Source organism: Siphateles boraxobius, unplaced genomic scaffold (genome assembly GCF_051911475.1).
Source record: "Siphateles boraxobius isolate OS27281-9 unplaced genomic scaffold, OSU_SipBor_1 119, whole genome shotgun sequence".
Lineage (NCBI taxonomy): Eukaryota > Metazoa > Chordata > Actinopteri > Cypriniformes > Leuciscidae > Siphateles > Siphateles boraxobius.
This window is the reverse complement of record NW_027508721.1, coordinates 4,691,072-4,709,415: the sequence shown is the minus strand read 5'-3', so window position 1 is coordinate 4,709,415 and position 18,344 is coordinate 4,691,072. Positions and strand designations below refer to the sequence as shown.

Sequence of the window (18,344 nt, the reverse complement as noted above, 5' to 3'; positions counted from 1 at the left end):
TTTTAATTGTTTATTAATAAACTAGTGTTTTGTGTGACGATGCTGACTCGCCACCTTCGCAGTATTGTGAAGGTGCCTATAGAGAGAAATGCACACTTCATATGGATTATTAGAGTTGTCTGTTTCTTTTCGTTTTGAATTGTTTTGTTTAAAAGTAGACATTTCAAGCTTAGATATATTTCTGAGTTTATGTTCATTTATGAGACAAGCTCCAGTTCTCGTGCGATGCAAGTTATATCGCGTTTGCGCCTCCATGTCCTGATTATAGGCTTTTGTCTGCTATATTTCCAGGTAATTTGTTAATGAAACATTGATTAAAATTAAGATACAATTTATACAAAACGAAATTCACTTTAAAGAAAGGCTTTATACAAAACAAAACTTAATGAAGTGGTCAAAATGATGTGTCTCGATATTGCGCATCTTACTCACGCTGTTCACTTTTCATATAGGGCTGAATCAACATATATGAAATGGAAAAAATACCATTAAAACATAAATATGAAACTAACTTTTCTTTAATGGCTACAACATATAGGCCTACAGTACAGAGAAATTTAATGTCGGAGCGAACGCCGTGTTACCGGTGAGCATGAGGGGCAGAGGTGCGTTTTTTGAATAATAATCAAATAATTCCCAGCGATCGTCGAATATTATGTTTGCTTGACATGCCCATCTCTACAAAATAAGAAAAGTCTTAATCAGACAAAATACAAGCATCATAGCATAAGAACGAACTATAAATAAATAAAATAAAAATACATTAAAGTAGGCCTAAATAATAAATAAATAAATAAAAGAGGCTCAGTAGCTTCTGAAGCATGAACTCAAGCAAGTAGTCGCAGTTGTTGCTGTTATGGCTACTGATTTAGCGTGTCTGACTAGTCGACACGTGGGGTGATGACATCATCGTTTCACAAAATATACGGATTGGCCGTACACACGAAATCGCAAGGGCGTCGTTTTCAGATTTATCCACTTTGGGACCCGGTTTAAAAAAATAGCGGTTTCACTCTCCCAAAACGCCGGATCCGTGTGGACGAAACGCCAATACGATAAAAATTTTATACGTATACAGCGAAACGCGTCTTCGTGTGGACGGGCCCTCAGACTCATGGGGACTCGTGTCACACAATTGAGGCCCCCATGATGAAACAAGCTTCTAAATCATACAGAAAGAGTTTTTCTGACAATGTAAAAATGCAGAAAGTTTTCTGTGATAGGGTTAGTGTAAGGGGAGAGAATATATAGCTTGTACAGTATAAAAACCATTACGTCTATGGAGAGTCCCCACAAAGATAGTAAACCAGACGTGTGTGTGTGTGTGTGTGTGTGTGTGTGTGTGTGTGTGTGTGTGTGTGTGTGTGTGTGTGTGTGTGTGTGTGTGTGTGTGTGTGTGTGTGTGTGTGTGTTGTGTGTGGATTATATTCCTCTCCCCTGTGTTAGAGCCATATGCTACCCTGCCTAATCTGAAAAGAACAGAGATCATTATGATAACCTGATATTTCCTGCTTCAACTCCATTTGTGTCAGTAGTCGATAGCTAAGCTTTGTGGCTACGTCTGTGTGCATATGAGAGAGATAGAGAGAGAGAAACATAATAGACTATGAAAGTAAGCCATCAGCAAGCGGGTATATATGTGTATTTGTGGAACAGCGAGACAGAGATGCTGACTAAACAAATCTGCATCTTAATTACTTATTCAGATGCAACGAGTCAAATAATTGATATTTATTACTAAGGCACCAATCATGTTAACATGCACCGACACAATTAGCCTGCAATTAGGTGATGAGAGGGATAACAGCATATCAAACAACAGTGAATGATGAGCTTGCTTTTGAAAGACCCTCGTCATCCATTGTTAAAGGGATAGTTAACAAAAAATTACAGTTTTTTTTAACAGAAATTACTTATTTCAGTATTTATTCACCCTCATGTCATTCCAAACTCGTACAGCATCCTTTCTTGCATCGAACACAAATTGAGATATTCTGAAGAATATCCTGGCTGTCCCCCGTTTTGACCAGTTTACATGTGTGGTAGATTTTCCAGGCGAACCCCAAGAGTCTACAGTCGACACTTGCAAAATTATACTCAGGTAAATTCACCTCTGATCGCATTGGTTGACTCCTAAGATAGCTATTCTGAACGCATTAAAAACACCTAAGAGTCTCACACTGAGTCGAACGACGTTTCGTTCCTTTTTGAACATTGTCACTTGGGTCTCTACCTGCTGCACAGCAATAACTACCAAAATCCCACCAGCAAAAAGAACACAACAGTTTTTATAGAATAGGAGCATGGCAAAGGTGACATGATACATCACATAGTTTTCCTAAAATAAGATTGGTTCTTCATTTGCATAATTCAGCAAACCTTTCTGTTACTAGGTAGAAGCAAACTCTGACTTCTTGATTTACTTCACTATGTTACTCGAAGTCATGAGTTTATAAATTTAGATATCTGTCTAGTTTCATTTCCCCTTTTGTTATCTTCCAACATGATCCAGACACGCTGACTGACTGAGTGTTTGGGGACATTTCAGGTTTCAAAAGCATATAATTGTTAGTTCTGTTTAATAACTGTAAAACAAAATCCATCATACATGCAAAACAATAACCACATAATGCAAGATCAGGTTATTTCACAGTGGTTATACCAAAATGTAAGCATTTATGTATTCCAATCTATGTATTCCATTCAGTTTTCGATGGTGTGAGTTGTGATGTTAAATGTCAGGAGGAAACTTGTACACTCATATTCTCCTCTCATGTTTGCAGTTTCTATGACTGTACTACTTCTCATTCGCCTACACAAGATGGGAACACATTTTTAGAATTTCTTGGGTATATTTATATATATATATTTCTTTGATATATATACAACCAGAAACACCCACTCTGGTTGGATGAGCTTACATGCAAAAATATAGCAGTGACGATTGGTTTATTGTTAAGCAGTTTTACGTCAATAAAGGAAAATGGTTTAATGCGTTAGCATGACCATAGGTGTTTCAGCTTATTAAGCATATTCGGTTTAAGTTTAAGCTGTTTGATGCCATTGACATTTAACCTAACATGACATCTAAATCTGCCAAATTTGATAATGATGGTGCTTTTAGTCAGTTTGGTATGTAAACACTCTCAACGGCGTTCAATCACAAGATATGCGAGAAGCAATGCTGCTTGATGTCATTGACGTCAAACCTAGCAAAACATCTAAATCAAACCTAACCATGGGTCTACATTAAAAATAAATCTACTTTTTCTAAATCTAAATACATTCTAAATCTGCCACATTTGATGATGCTTTTATAGCGGGGGTTTTTTTTGTCAATATGGAGCAGTTTCATTATAGAAATGATTGACCAGGATATGCTTTAAAAATTCACCTTTTGTGCGTCACATAAGAAAGAAAGTCATATGGGTTTGGAATTTCATGAGAACTTAGATGAACTATTCCTTTAAAGTCTATACAACTTTTATACTGTGTTAAACCATGTCCCCTCTATTTCAAGTGAAAAAGGGAACCAGAATTATGTAGGCTCTGAATGACTACAGTTAAAGCTCAATAGACGAGCCACTAAACTCCCTCGCAAACCCTGACTGAGCGATGCACTCTTATTTTCTGAACCACGTCAGTTTTTAACTATTAAATCAATTTGTGCTCCAAGGTCCATGGACATGAGCGGCAATTTAAAATGTAGCTTATTAACTATAAATGGAGCTGCAATGCCAATAATACATACAACTGCTGATCTATTAATGCTGTACAGCACGGGTCTTCAACAGGAAGTTTGTGACAGTACTGCAGTAGTTTTTGTAAAAAATAAGAAAAAAAAAAGGGGAGTAAACAATACAATTAAACTAAAGTTAATAAAACGAAGCTCAGCTAATTATTTACTGCCTCTTCCACACTAGAATGCATTAAGTAAAACTTAGAAATTAAAACTCTCTGTACATAGTAAATGATCATTTGAATGGTTTTGTAATGTAAGCATTATAACATATACATTCAATTGATACTATACGCATATTATTGAGGGCCAGACTTCAAATGTAACAGTAGGTCCCTGCCCTGTCTTTTATCCACCAGGGGGTCCTTGGCCTGAAAAAGGTTAAAGACCCCTGCTGATCTTCCAAGCAAATTTTTTTTTTTTTTTTTATTTAGAACATGTAAATTAAACAATAATAACAAATAAAAGCTTAATGACAAAAACCTAATAACAAACAAATACTCATCAAAACAGAAAGCAAAAACAAAAAAAAATGTAAAAAAAAAATGAAAATAATATTAACTTATATATGTCCGAAAAGGAGTAGGAAGAAGCATGAGCTTATTTAATCCTACCCCTTCTCACTGCTTATCAACAATCCTCCGGTGGCCGATCATCTTAATCTATTTTTCTCCAAACACACCGAGGAATACATAAATAACAAACATATTGACCTATATTTATATCCACCATAATTAATAAACAATGCAAAAAAATAATTTATAAATTAACTGTGAAATCACCTAGTCAACGACCTTCTTCATTCTCGTACCTTATCAAATCTGTGTATTCATGTAGAAGACTAGTGAAACTTGTTTGTGCATATAGAGTGTAGTGTGTGTGTGTATGCCTCAGATGAGGACATGGTAATAACGGCAGTTACATAAGGTGATTTGCAGTATTGGGGAGGAAAATTGCTGTGTGTTTCCTAATGTTTGTTCTCTAACATACAAAAAACGCACGCTGAATCGGATATAATCACTAACTGGAAAGAGAGATTACCACCGTGTACTAGGTACCAAGTACATTGGAATCAAATCCAAGTTTTCTCATTTTCAAACAGCTTCTCTAATATGCATCCCATCACAGCACTCAAACATATAACAGCAAGGGAAAACAATTATTTGGCCATATGGCCACTGTAACTCAACACAAGAACATATAAGTCTGTTACAAACACAAACTCTACAAAACCCCTCATTAAGTCTCTGTACAACAGATGCAGCTGTCAGGGCAAGAGACAGATGAGGACAAAATGACATGTAGATGTGGGACAGTCTTGCTGGCAGGCACTCATTGCCTTGATAATGCAGAACTCCAATTAGAGCTACTTTGACATGGAGCAGCTGTGACAGTTAACAGGTACATACATCTGTCTCACCCTGGCGAAAAGTGACCCAAAGCTTCTACGTATGGAACGTCCTGCGTGACACAATCATATGACACAATCATATGGGTCCTCTGCGTATTTCAAGTGGCTATTGTTATACTTCACATTCCACTTTTTCCCCCCAACAAAACAAACAAAAAGAACTACTTGCCTGGTTGTGCAGAACTTACAAATCATTTCAAATAAAATGTATGTCTAAATAACTTTATACCATGGTCTGTCTCACTAGACTCTTAATACTCGATTCTGATTGGCTGGAAGGTGTCCATTTAAACCGATATCACAATGTGTCACATCGCAGGATGTGCAATGTCAAGTATAGTGATCGTAGCTGATCCATGATACGTACAGGCTAACTGCCCCCCAGTTCGGAACACATGTGATTCACGGATTAATTGCAAACTTTATCCATCATATAGTAAAAGTTTATCATTTGCACGTTTTTAAGTCCTGTCAGTTTAAACATTGAGCACAAGAAGACTGTAACCCACCCACGTGCTGTTTTCTGTGCACTCACACTGCAGCTTTGTTTTTTTTTTGAAAGTGCCATATGTGCAGATAACTGTTACCTGACTGGAAGCCCTCACACATCCACCGACCACATGGGATGGGTGGCCTTAAATGTTTTAATGTGAATTCCCTTTTGGTCTCTTCTCAGTAGTCAGAGGGTCCTTCTTGCAAGAATAAAAACCTTATAAAGACACTTTGTTTGTTTTTCCAAATCTGCCTCTTCATAATTAAAGTTTATTTTTCCACAACAAAGTCACTCACTGATCTAGAATGAATAACTTTTGTAACTTTAATTCATATTTTATTTATAAAAATTAAAATATACGGCGTTATTTTACATTTGATTTCAATTTCTGAACTTGAACTTTTTCAGTTTTATTTATTTGTGCAGTTGCTAATTTGTTCTTTTGTTCTTACTGAACTTTCATAATGTTTGAAATTTATATTATTTTTTTTAATGGTATTCAGCTGCAACAAAAAGTTATGCAAAAAGACAGATAAATATGCTTGATATCTAAATGTTTGACTTTTTTTTATACTGGAATAAAAAATCGCTAAGAATCGGGATCGATAAGCAGAATCAGAACTGCTAAATTTTCAAACGATACCCAATCATAATCGCTACATTCTATTTCTCAGCAACGAGAGGGTAACATCGTTGTTTTTGAAGGAGAGAGATGCTGCACAGACGCAGGTAATTCACGTCTCGTCTATCTCTCTCTCTCTCTCGATCAATGATTAATTCAAATAATTGCAATAATTCATTAATTCAAATTAATGTAATCTTACCACACTAGTATATCTCTGTCTGATTTAAAGCGGGCAGAATGCTAGATCTAACGAGTCATAACTGACGAAAATATCTGTCATTTTTATCCTTCCAGTCAAATATTGCGCCGTAAACATAAATAAGCTTTAACTTATTAATGCTGGAAAATGACAATATGAATACTTCACGTCAGGCGATTCCTTGCCTCCATGTCACATTAAAATCATTTAATGCACAGCTAGCCGTAGATTATCCCTTACATACTGTAAGTCACAAATATACACAAAAAAATGTCCTTCCTCAGTATTTTTTTCCTGTTTTCCATTATAAATATCTAAACATTCTTAAATCAAGATACATTTACTTGAGAAGGAAAATGAATCTTAAAAATGTAAGATTTTTTTTGAAAAACAAGACTTTGTTTATTTTAAAACTTCAGTTCAGTTTTTATGCAATTATTGCTTTTAATTATTGCTAAATGATTCAAAAAGGAAAGAAAGATCTGAATATCCCCGAAATACATATTTTGAGAATAGATCAAAATATTCTTAGATATTTGGAAAAAAAACATGCTTGAGAAGACAAACAGCTTGTATAAATGGATTCCCATAATTTCATGTTGTATATCCAACAAATGGGATTTGCAGCACCAAGTTAAAACAAACCATAATCAATAACAAGTCATTTTAAAGGGCCTGAGGATTATTCTTTTTATACTTCTTTTTATACTCCTATATTTGTCAAGTCCCTTTATTTCAGAATTCAGTGGAACATGGAATGCAAAGCATAATACATAGGGTAGTTTCCATCTTCAAATAGTGGGCAGTAAAACTAGAAATAAAACTATAAACCACTCATGGATAGTTCTAAATAGGTTCCAAAGAGAAATGGGCCGGCCTTGAATCAGACTTCTCCACTCAGCAGGAACAGTGCTGTAAGTACAGTAACAGTGTGTTCCTTTATGTGGCATGAAGACAATAACTATTAGGGTGTAATGTAACTGAACAGACTGAACTGAAACACACACAATTACAGTCAATACGATAAATACTCTTTAAACCTCGTGTTCTGTTCGATTTCTGTGTACTCCCCTTATGGAACGGGTCAAATTGACCCAGATTGGATTCAATACAATTCCTCAAAAATCACACTATGAAAAACAACAAAGATTTAGATACAAACTGTAAACTTTTAATATCAACATTTGTCAAACATTACAAAAACATTATATCTGAAAATATGATTTATGAAAATGTTTTAAACAATTTTTTAAAAACAGTTTTGTTTTGACAAAATTGGAAAATAAACAGTATACTGATTTTTTTGCATATAAATTTTTTTAACCTTTTTTTTTCATTTTATGCTTTGAACATCGTAAACGAACAATACAATTTTGCTATATAATGAAAAAAAAATATTTTCCTAAGTCAACTTTCCCTAGTTTCCTAAGACCTAGTTCACTAGTTTCATTATTCACTCACAGGGAAATGAGAAACCAAACATAACAAAAACATACATCAAATAAATGTTTTTATTTGTTTATTTTGGCTCTGTGTAACCTGCCTTTGAAAATCCTACATAAAAGTTTTGGTTAAAAGCTAGGTATTTTAGATATCTTGAATATTGAAATTATTATTATCATACATTGTCTGACACAGATAGTAATTACATATTTCATCTGTAATTTGCAAATAATTCTGAACACTGTGATTTTAGCTTTTTCAAGTGTGTTTGGTTAGGGTTAGAGCACTTTTAGATACACTTGCACGTTAGAACTGGAGTTAAGTGCCCTGACATACAGAAAATAAATGTTTTTATTTTGTGTTCTGTACAGTTGCTTTTGAATGGCTGTCTAAGATGGGTCAAATTGACCCGCGAACATCACGAACGTAATAGTAATTTTGTTTGTATATGTCAAAACACATCAGCATGTTGAAACTTTGATAACATGATAAATGAGGAAAAGTCACAAAATATCAAGAAAAAAAAACAAAGGTTAACCAGTATTTCCAACAACTTGAAAATCAAAATGGGTCAAATTGACCCGCAACACAACACAAGGGTTAACTGCTTGAACATATACCAAAATATACAGCTGAAACATATTGTTATATATATATATATATATATATATATATATATATATTTCCTACATCATGTTGAAATACGTAAACAAATCACTGAATCAAACTGATTCATGAAACAACCAGTTTGAAAGAACTGAGAGTTGTTGAATTGAGCATTAACTCATGAGTGATTTAGACCGATTCAGTGTGTTTCGTGAATCAGGTGCAATGTTTCATTAAAACAACATGTCAGAATAACTTGTATTGCCTACCACATTTAGCCATGGTGATTATGTAACAGTTAGCTCCACTATCCAAAAATAGGCAAAAATACTTTAAAAAAAAGATGAATTCACTACAAGGTCTCCTTGATCACCTCTCTTTGATGTTTAGCTTATGGAAATTAAGCTAGAAAATGCTTGCATCCTGCAAGATCTCCCTTTAAGTTCATGGAAACTCACATACTATGAGCTTTTTTAAAGGTAAAGTGGTAAATTGTTCAATGTTAATGTACAAACAACTAGAAGCTATTTATATGTTAATTTACTGTGTCGGTTTCGAAACATTGCTCTGTTTACTTCCTGACAAGCCCGAAATACCAACAATGGCTGTTAATGGCATATATTTGGGGCGAAATTATGTTTTTCCGAACAATGGCTGATGTTTGGAAAACTTGTTTAAAGACAAAATTCTGCGGTGCCATTTGGAGACATTGAAATGACATGCGTCACTTCAAAAATGTTAGACTGGTAAGCATAATGACTGAAAACAGATGAGTGAACACATGAGTGAAGTGAAAATATAGCCTAGATACTTACTGTATGTTAATGTTCAAAACGTAGACTACAAGTAAGTGATGATGTACAGTCAGTCATTACTGGAAAATAAAGGATCACCCTGTTGAGGTTTACTTTGCAATAATGATCGTCTCTGTAAATGATCCAACTGTACATTATCCCACTTATTACACAGCTACTTGCAATATAAATAAAAAACTGAACATGAAAAATTTATTTGATTTTAAATTATTTTGTCATGTAAGAACCAAAAGTCAAAAGAGCTAAACAAGAAACTAGCACAGCTATGTAGTATGTAGGAAATCAGATGTCAATTGAACAGTTTAGCAGTCTTTTTAAAGGTGCAGTGTGTGATTTTTAGCGACATCTACCGGTTCGACTGCGAGTTGCACTGAGGACTCAGCCCACTGCTCACCCCTCCCTTTCGAAGAACCTACGGCGTCTAACATGGGACAAACATATCGTCGTCTGAGACAGCAGAGAATAGCCAGAGTAAGCGAAGAGTGTGTAACATTGTCACTGTTTCTGTACCACAGTTTATTATAAACCACACCATGGATAAAATTTACAAAGCCATAGTCAGGTGAGGATCAAGGGTCATAATATATAATATAATAATAGTAATCAGCTGATTGTCTCACAAACGTAACCAGCACATTTCCCCCCACATAGCAAACCCATAATACAGCGAGGGAGAAGAACCACTGAAACTATATGCAACTATACATTTTTTTTAACAGGGTAGTAAAAGTTTAGTTGGTTAAATACGTGCTGTTACGGTTAAAGCGTAAAGCCCAGTTTAAACTCGACCCATTCGCATGAGCCCAAAGGTGCGCACGGCAAAAATGGCATGATTGTAACAGCGCGCGCGCCTCCGCATCCCCTAGACACCATTTACTACACACAATAGGCTTTTTTTCTCTGATTTTGAAAACTCTTCGCGATCGACTTAAAATGCTTCCAAGATCGACTTGTCGACCGCGATCGACGGGTTGGTGATTCCTATAACGTTGTTTTACGGTCAATGACAAGAGTACTAATCAGCTGTCTCACGAACGTAACCAGCACATTTATCCCCAAATAGCAAAGCCATAACACAGCGAGGGAGAAGAACTAAGTTACATGAAACAATCCAACTACATATTTTACACCACTGACAAGGGAAAAGTCACTACTCACAGTGTTTATGGCTAGCTTCTAGCTTTCTGCTGCTTCTCTTTCATGGTAGTGACGAAATGCGCTCTGTAGCGCTGTTTGTTCGCTGTCGGCTACGGTAGAAACATGACGTCACAATATGTCGACCTTCATAGAAGGGGGTGCACGCGGTTATGTAGATATAAATGTCTCATTCTAAGGTAATAAAAACATTACGGTTTATTAAGTAAGTTCTTTATACACCACTGAAAACATAGTTATGGATGTCGTATTGCATTTCTGTTAATAGATACTCAAAATTTTTACACATTGCACCTTTAAAAAATACAGAATGCAATGAAATATACCATAGAGCCATGCTTTATCTTACCTCTTATCTGTAAGCAACAATCTTGTCTCCTGTCAGTAATCCTCATCATGCTTTGAGTGACCTGATTGTGTATGCTTAAATATTACAATAATATAGTCACAGTCAAAACAGGACAAAAATGATTTAACAAATCCAGACAGGCAACATTTTTCCGGCCCTGAGGCACTGATGAAAAAAATATTTTTTTTCAACAACAAAAAAAAGTTTTATATTAAACATTATGGCTTCTTCAAGATTTACAAATGTATGTCAAATAACAGAAAAGAAACAAATATAGAATTTTCTGACTGAATATTCCATTCCACAAGCAAGTTTGCAAAAGTAATGTTGACTTTAAGATGGTGAACAACAGACAAGACGTGCTCCTGTTCTCTACTTTTTAATTGTTGTCTACATTAGACATGCATCTTTGCAATTCATTTCACTGTTTTTTAGCATCTAGCGCCATAAGCGTTCAGTTTTTAAAACTCTACTGTCAGGCACAAAAAGTATGCAGAAGTTCTGTTCTATTCCATTGTGCTTCGTCTAGCTGTATTCAACAGCAGGAATGCATCACACGTTGACTACTCCTCACTTTTTTTGTATCTCTATTGCTCAAAAGCAGCTTCAAACACAATAGCACACCCAAACATAACTTATGGCATGCATACAGTATTGCACCAATTGAGCCAGTCACAGTCCCATCAAGTTGTATTAAACTCAATCATACTTGCCCTGGTCCATCAGGCCAGCTTTACCACTATATAATGGTTACTGAGTACAAGCTGTTCTCAAGAAGGTTAGAAATCATACAAACAGTACTTGAACCATATGGTTTTGACAGTAATGCACATGCAGAAAACTTGAGCTGATCAAGCTTTAAGCACATCAGTGCTATTAAACTCTTCTCCAGTTTCAGGAAGAGATTTTACAGCTCGCTTTCAGCTCAGTGTCATAAGCACAACTTTCACTAGCAGAAGCACTTAAGACCCACACCTATAAATGGTATCAAAGACACACGTCTGGGCAATAAGCACAGGGATTGTGCCTCTGTGATATCTACATTATTAATATAAACCATATGCCACTGAAGCTGAGGAAACCTGCTTTTCAAATAGTGCAGGTTTTCAAGTGTGCTCTGAGCAACCCATAGTCTGCAGGTATGGAATGAAATAAATTATTCAAAAGTCAGAAAATCTCTCTCTCTCTCTCTCTCTCTCTCTCTCTCTCTCTCTCTCTCCCTTCGTCCATCTGTCATTTTCTCACTACTCATGCTCTGGGCATTACAGGTCAAACATTTACACCTCAGACCAACCACCAAACTCTCCGCTCCTTTCCTTTCTCTTTCAAATGCAAAACTTAATACCCTAACATCATAATATCCCTCACTCTCTCCCTCCCTCCCCCTTCAGTCTCTCTCACACACACTAAGAGCATTACGAGGTATAGCAAAAGTCATCACACATAATCCCCTTCAATGTGAACTTTGTTCAAATGTAGAGTCATTCAGTTTATTGGTCCATTAAGAATATGCTTTTAATGATCCGTGGAGAACGTTCCGTCATAAACAGTAATACTTTAAGCTTAGCAAAATGCCCCCGAGCACTGGGTTCCCCCGAACATCACTGAATGATCTAAAAAGCAGTAGAGTGGGGAAACCACCATAAAAATGCATGCCATTTAAGACAATAAAGCCAATTGCAATTGCCTAAATTATCACTTAAAAACATATGCTTGTATTACTGTATACTGTGTGTGTGCTTGTGTGTGTGTGTGTGTGTGTGTGTACATATATATATATATACAGACATATATATCTACATACATACATATACATATATATATATATATATACATATATACATATATATATATATATATATTTGTGTGATTTTGTAAAAAAAAAAAGACAAATAGAAATATTAGGAACATGATGCATACTCCTTATCATAATGTTGCAAAGCACCCAAAAAAAGTGGGAATGCGCATGCAATATGGTCTTCTGTAGTCTGTCAATGATTTTTTTTAAAAAGGATTGACAATCGATTCGAGTGGATGACTGATCATAACAATGAAATTATTTTGTCATTTCCTCTATAATAACCAGGGAGCGGGTGAGGTTTTACTCCTCGCCTACCTGATCAACATCGCTGTCGGGTTCAGGTTTTCATTCGGGTCTCACCGGCTCGGTACCTTCGTGAAATCATCTATAAGCAGCAGAGATATAATCCAGAAGCCCGTCCTCTCCTTTCCGATGTTCACGGGTGCAGGGCTGAACTATAAAAAGCACAACAGCAGCAGAAGCAATGCGTGTTTCCAGCGCTCATAAAGAGCTCGCAGGTCTCTCTTTTTGATGGTGCTGATGCTGTGTGTGCAGCCGAGCGCGCGAGCATACAAAAGCGCTCGCGCACACACTCACGCACACGCACAGCGGAATATGAGGGACGGGCTCGAGGCAGGACAGAGCGGCGACGGCGGAGTGACGTCAGGTGCCCCGGAATGAATCTCCGGTTCAGGGAAAATAAATAATTTGGAGGAAATGCATTTGCAAATCGGAGACAATTAAGGTAAGCGTCCAGAAACCAGGTCAGTCAAATTTGACAGTTTGTATATAGTGACCGGTCAGGATCCCTATATTCATCTTTAACTTCCTTTATTGTTTTTTATTGAATTTTTTTTTTTTTTTTTTTTTGTATGATGTACTGAGACCATACATGACACTGTTTAAATTCACAGGGTTGGCCTATATTAAAGAGGTATTATTCATCTTTTTGAAAGGTAGCCTATATGATATACAGCCTAATATGTATGACACAAGCCTAAAGTAACCTGTATGCTAATGTAGGATAATAATTTGAATTGGGAGACTGGGGTAAGTTGTCATTTTTTACTCCAGTCAATATTTAAATTTAAATTTAAGTTTATTAAGTTCTGTTAAGGCATATGGCTACCAAAATAAGAAGGGGTAAGTTGTCACAATGGATCCTCTCTGCATGAAATGGCCTATTACAGGCTTTTCAGGAAAATATAAAAGTAAAAAAAATTTAAAACACAAAATATTTTGTGTAAATTTAAAACACATTTGACAGCCTATACCAACCAGCACTGTTAAAACAAGCTCAAAACTTATAGGCCTTGTGACAACTTTATAATGCAGCATGACATCTAGCACTTGGCTCAACTAAAATGTTGATGTAATAACATTAATATAAAGTAGAATTTATAAAAATTTCTGTAAAAAAACTGTAAATTCTTTATATATATATATATATATATATATATATATATATATATACTTACATACATATACACACACACACTGACATAGTGCGTGCATAACTATTATGCAAGTTAATATTTTAATCATATTTTTTCTCCAAGCTCATTTTACCAATTCCAAACCACATCAATCTTAATAACTACTATTAATTTTGTATTTAATCATTTATAATTGATATATAATTGTTAAGGAAGGCTGGAAGTGAAAAACGCCGTATATTCAGGTGTGCATAATTATTAAGCAGGTTTTCTTTTACATGTAAAGTGGGCAAAAAGAGATTTACTGTAACTCGCACTGAAAATTAAAAAAAAAATATGAAGTGCTCATGAGAAGGATGCAATACTAATGCAATAATAGAAATTGCTAAATTAAGGCATGACCAATGGACAGCAAGATGCTCATTGCTTTAGCAGGGTCAGACAAAAACAGGCCAACAAGAAAAGACACATGTTAACTGCAACATGGAAAAAAAGAAAGAGAAGGAATTAAGGTGAAGAATTGTGGGAAACCATTAGGAACCATTTAGTCTTCAGTGCCACCATTTTCCAGAACTGCAACCTACCTGGAGTCTCCAGAAGTAAGGTGTCCGGATCTCAGAGACTTTAGTAAAGAATCCGGAAATATGACGCACTCCTAATAAGAATCACAAGCTGAAGTGTTGTGAAATACATGAAGAGTGTTTTTTTCATATAGACACATTTAGAGACAGAGTGACTCTTGAAGGACCAGCACGACAAGAATTCATCTTCCAGAATCTGGCAGTAAGTTTTGGGGGTTGATTTTAAGTCCATCTCCTACCCTGAAAGGTCCGTCTTGCTCATTGTTAGTAGCCGCTCACAGCACGACTCCCTCGCCAGTGCTGCTGTTGTCTGACTAAAAGTCACTCTCATCCTATCTGTCTATAAAGCCTTCAGGTTGTCTATGAACAGTCTTCATGTATTTCACAACACTTGTGATTCTTATTAAGTGTGGGTCATATTTCAGGATTCTTTCCCTTAGCAAAGTCTCTGAGATTCAGACACCTCATACTTCTGGAGACTCCAGGTAGGATGCAGTTCGGGAAAATGGTGGCACTGGAGACTAAAGGGTTTGGATGCATCATCAAATGGATTTTTTTTAAAGCACTGTTTTCAAACATGTTTCCCCCAAACATTAACCCATCTGTCATTGGTCAAACAAATATATAGCCTCACCCCCAAACTCACGCCATGTTGGATTAATGTTATGTTGGATTTTGTTGAAATAATATTCACAAATGGTGAATATTATTTCATCTTATGAATGGCTTACTTATTCAAGTTGTAATACAAATATGTTATAAGGACATATTTTATAATATATATTTTTTTTATTACATATTGTTATATTGTCTCTTTATGTACAACACAAAATAAAAAATTTAAATGCATGAAAAAAAATATTTTTTTGCAGTCTCAGGCGGAAGCGAGAAATAACGGGGACACTTCTGATGAACTGTTTTAATTAACTGTTTGCTGCAGCAGAATTCCAATTATATGCAAATTACGGTGCCAATTTTTCTAGTGGGCTGAATTTGAACAATACAAAAAATAAATGCAGAATGAAATTTGTCTCTCTCATGCTCACTGTCTCTTTCTCTCTCTCTCACACACACACACACACACACACACACACACACACACACACACACACACACACACACACACACACACACACACACACACACACACACACACACACACACACACAAAGAGATGTATGCCTCATCAGTACCCTAGTTCCCACAACGATATGTAAATGAAGGCATTAATTTGCTTAAGTTGCAGAAAGTGCCCAGGTAACCACAGACCTGGCAGCCCTTGCATACAAACACTAGCACGCACATAAAGAAGAGTTATTTCTAGAAACACTGTTCATCGACCATACAAATGTAAGGTTATGTATAATGCATCATACAGATGAAAAAGTTGGAAGTATTCAATGCTTTTAATCAGAATATCATCGTGAGAGCAGAAGACACTCGACATTTCGCACCAAATTAACACCCAGCGAGACACCAAACGCATGCACTCGCACGCACACGACATCAGTGCGCTGACATTTAATTAATCACGATCTGGCCTTTGAAAATGAAAGAGAAGAATGTGTAACAGAAACTACTATCATATGTGATCTGTATTCTCTGGTGAACTGTTGATTATAGATTATTCAGCGTTCTCCATCACTGATTTTGTGTATTAGATACTCATACGATTTCTCTAAAATGGTTGGTGCTCTGTAATCCTAATCTGCAAAACACTAATCTGATTTCTTGTGTGAGTGTGAGCACGTGAAAAAAGAAAGAGAAAAAAACAACCCAACCCATCCCCCAGATATTCATCCCTCCTATATCTCTCTAACACACACACAAACACACTCGTACAAACACAAAGACACGTGTGTTCTTTTTTTTCTGAGCCGAATTATGAGTCATTCTCATACTGATCAACTCCAGCTGACCTTATACTGTACTGTATCCATTTAATTCAAATTAAAAAACAACTAATTGAACAGACTTGCAAAAGAAACACAAAGAAACGCACACACACACACACACACACACACACAAATGGCTGTTAGTCACAGTTCATCTATGTTTGAGCCTAATCTATTTTCATGTTCAGCTGAAATGACAATAATCAGATAATTTACTTATGTCCACACTATTGCACACCTAAAATAAACACACATTCTCTCCAATTTCTCCAGTCATACACTGAACTACATTTATTTATGCAATTTAGTCACACTGGTCATTTTATATGGATATATGAAGTCAGTTCCCCTCAAGTTAAACATATCATATTAAACTACACACTATAAACATGTTCCACAACATTTGTCAACCAGAAAGCGTCTACGACTTGTTACTCTTCATTTTGAACTAAATATTTATTACTGAAAACTAACAAACACGTTTTTGTGAAATGTTTTGATTGAATTGACTGCTTGACTACTATGGAGGACCAGCTCTACCATATTTAAAAATAAATACAGAAATAAATAAATGCTCAATAAATAAATAAGCATACAAATAATTGCCCCAAAAATACAATAAACAAATAAATTTAGGTAGAAATTAAATTATACAGTGAGACATAAATGTATATATATATCTTTTAATTAGCTTCTTTATTTATTCACCTTTGTAATAATTACCTTATTTATTTATGTGCATGTTATAATATTTTTGTCTGTTTTATTCTTCCTTTGTATTTTTTTACCCTATTTATTTCTTCAATACTATTTATTTCTGCCTGTCGTTTTTACATTTCTGTATGCATTTCTGCCTCATTATGCAAATGAGGAGGGGCTGTCTTAGGGGGTCAACTTCTGCCCATTGGTTGGTTAGCATTTTACTGCAATTATAACAAAGATGAATAAATAAAGAAGCTAATTAAAAGATATATATACATTTATGTCTCACTGTATAATTTAATTTCTACCTACATTTATTTGTTTATTGTATTTTTTGGGGCAATTAATTGTATGCTTATTTATTTATTGAGCATTTATTTATTTCTGTATTTATTTTTAAATATGGTATAGCTGGTCCTCCATATGACTACAGTGTATTTCTTTAAAATAAATGCTACTTTAATATATCTTCATACTGTAATAATGCAAAGACAAAGCAGCCATATCTTTAGCAGCCACCAGTCTTCAGTGTCACATGATCCTTCAGAAATCATTCTAATCTGCTGATTTGGTGCTCAAGAATAATTCCTTTTATTATACATTTTGAAAACAGTTGTGCTGATTAATATTTTTGTGGTGATACGTGAAATACAGCACAAACCGTGAAACATTTTTTTCAGTATTCTTTGATAAATATAGAAATAAGTATTATTCATATTATATAAATATATAAAAAAGTATTCTTTGGTTAAAATAGAAACCTTTTCCAACATTATAAATTTCTTTACTGTCACTTTTGATACCAATTTAATGTGTCCTTGCTAAAAAAAAAATCTAGAATGTAGACTAAATTTTAATTTCTTTTGTTTAACTGTTTTGTTAAATCAATATCACACTTGCAATCAATAATATAATATAATATGCAGCCATATTTTACCTTTCTCACCTGTGCAAGATTTTAGAGTATGTGCATTACTTTTCAAGTCAAATCTCATACTAATTCCAGTTTTGTTGTAGGTTTGTTTCTGACTCCAGTCTATTGGGGTGCATGTACTGTCACTGAACTATGTGGCCAGTGCTATTTATGCCTATGA

At 35.2% G+C, this 18,344-nt stretch overlaps 1 protein-coding gene across 12 annotated transcripts in view; it reads right to left on the bottom strand.

Moving 5' to 3' along the window:
* ptprdb (protein tyrosine phosphatase receptor type Db) overlaps nt 1-18,344 on the bottom strand; it is a 100,158-nt gene that overhangs the window by 69,005 nt on the left and 12,809 nt on the right. Inside the window, exon 1 of one of the 12 annotated variants that reach the window (XM_077204812.1) lies at nt 12,952-13,246. The exons of 10 other annotated variants lie outside the window; for them this stretch is intronic. The gene's annotated coding sequence lies outside the window, so the exon portion shown is untranslated. Of the gene's footprint in view, nt 1-12,951; nt 13,247-18,344 lie in introns of those variants that run through there. One more of the 12 variants, XM_077204803.1, reaches the window with a different exon arrangement.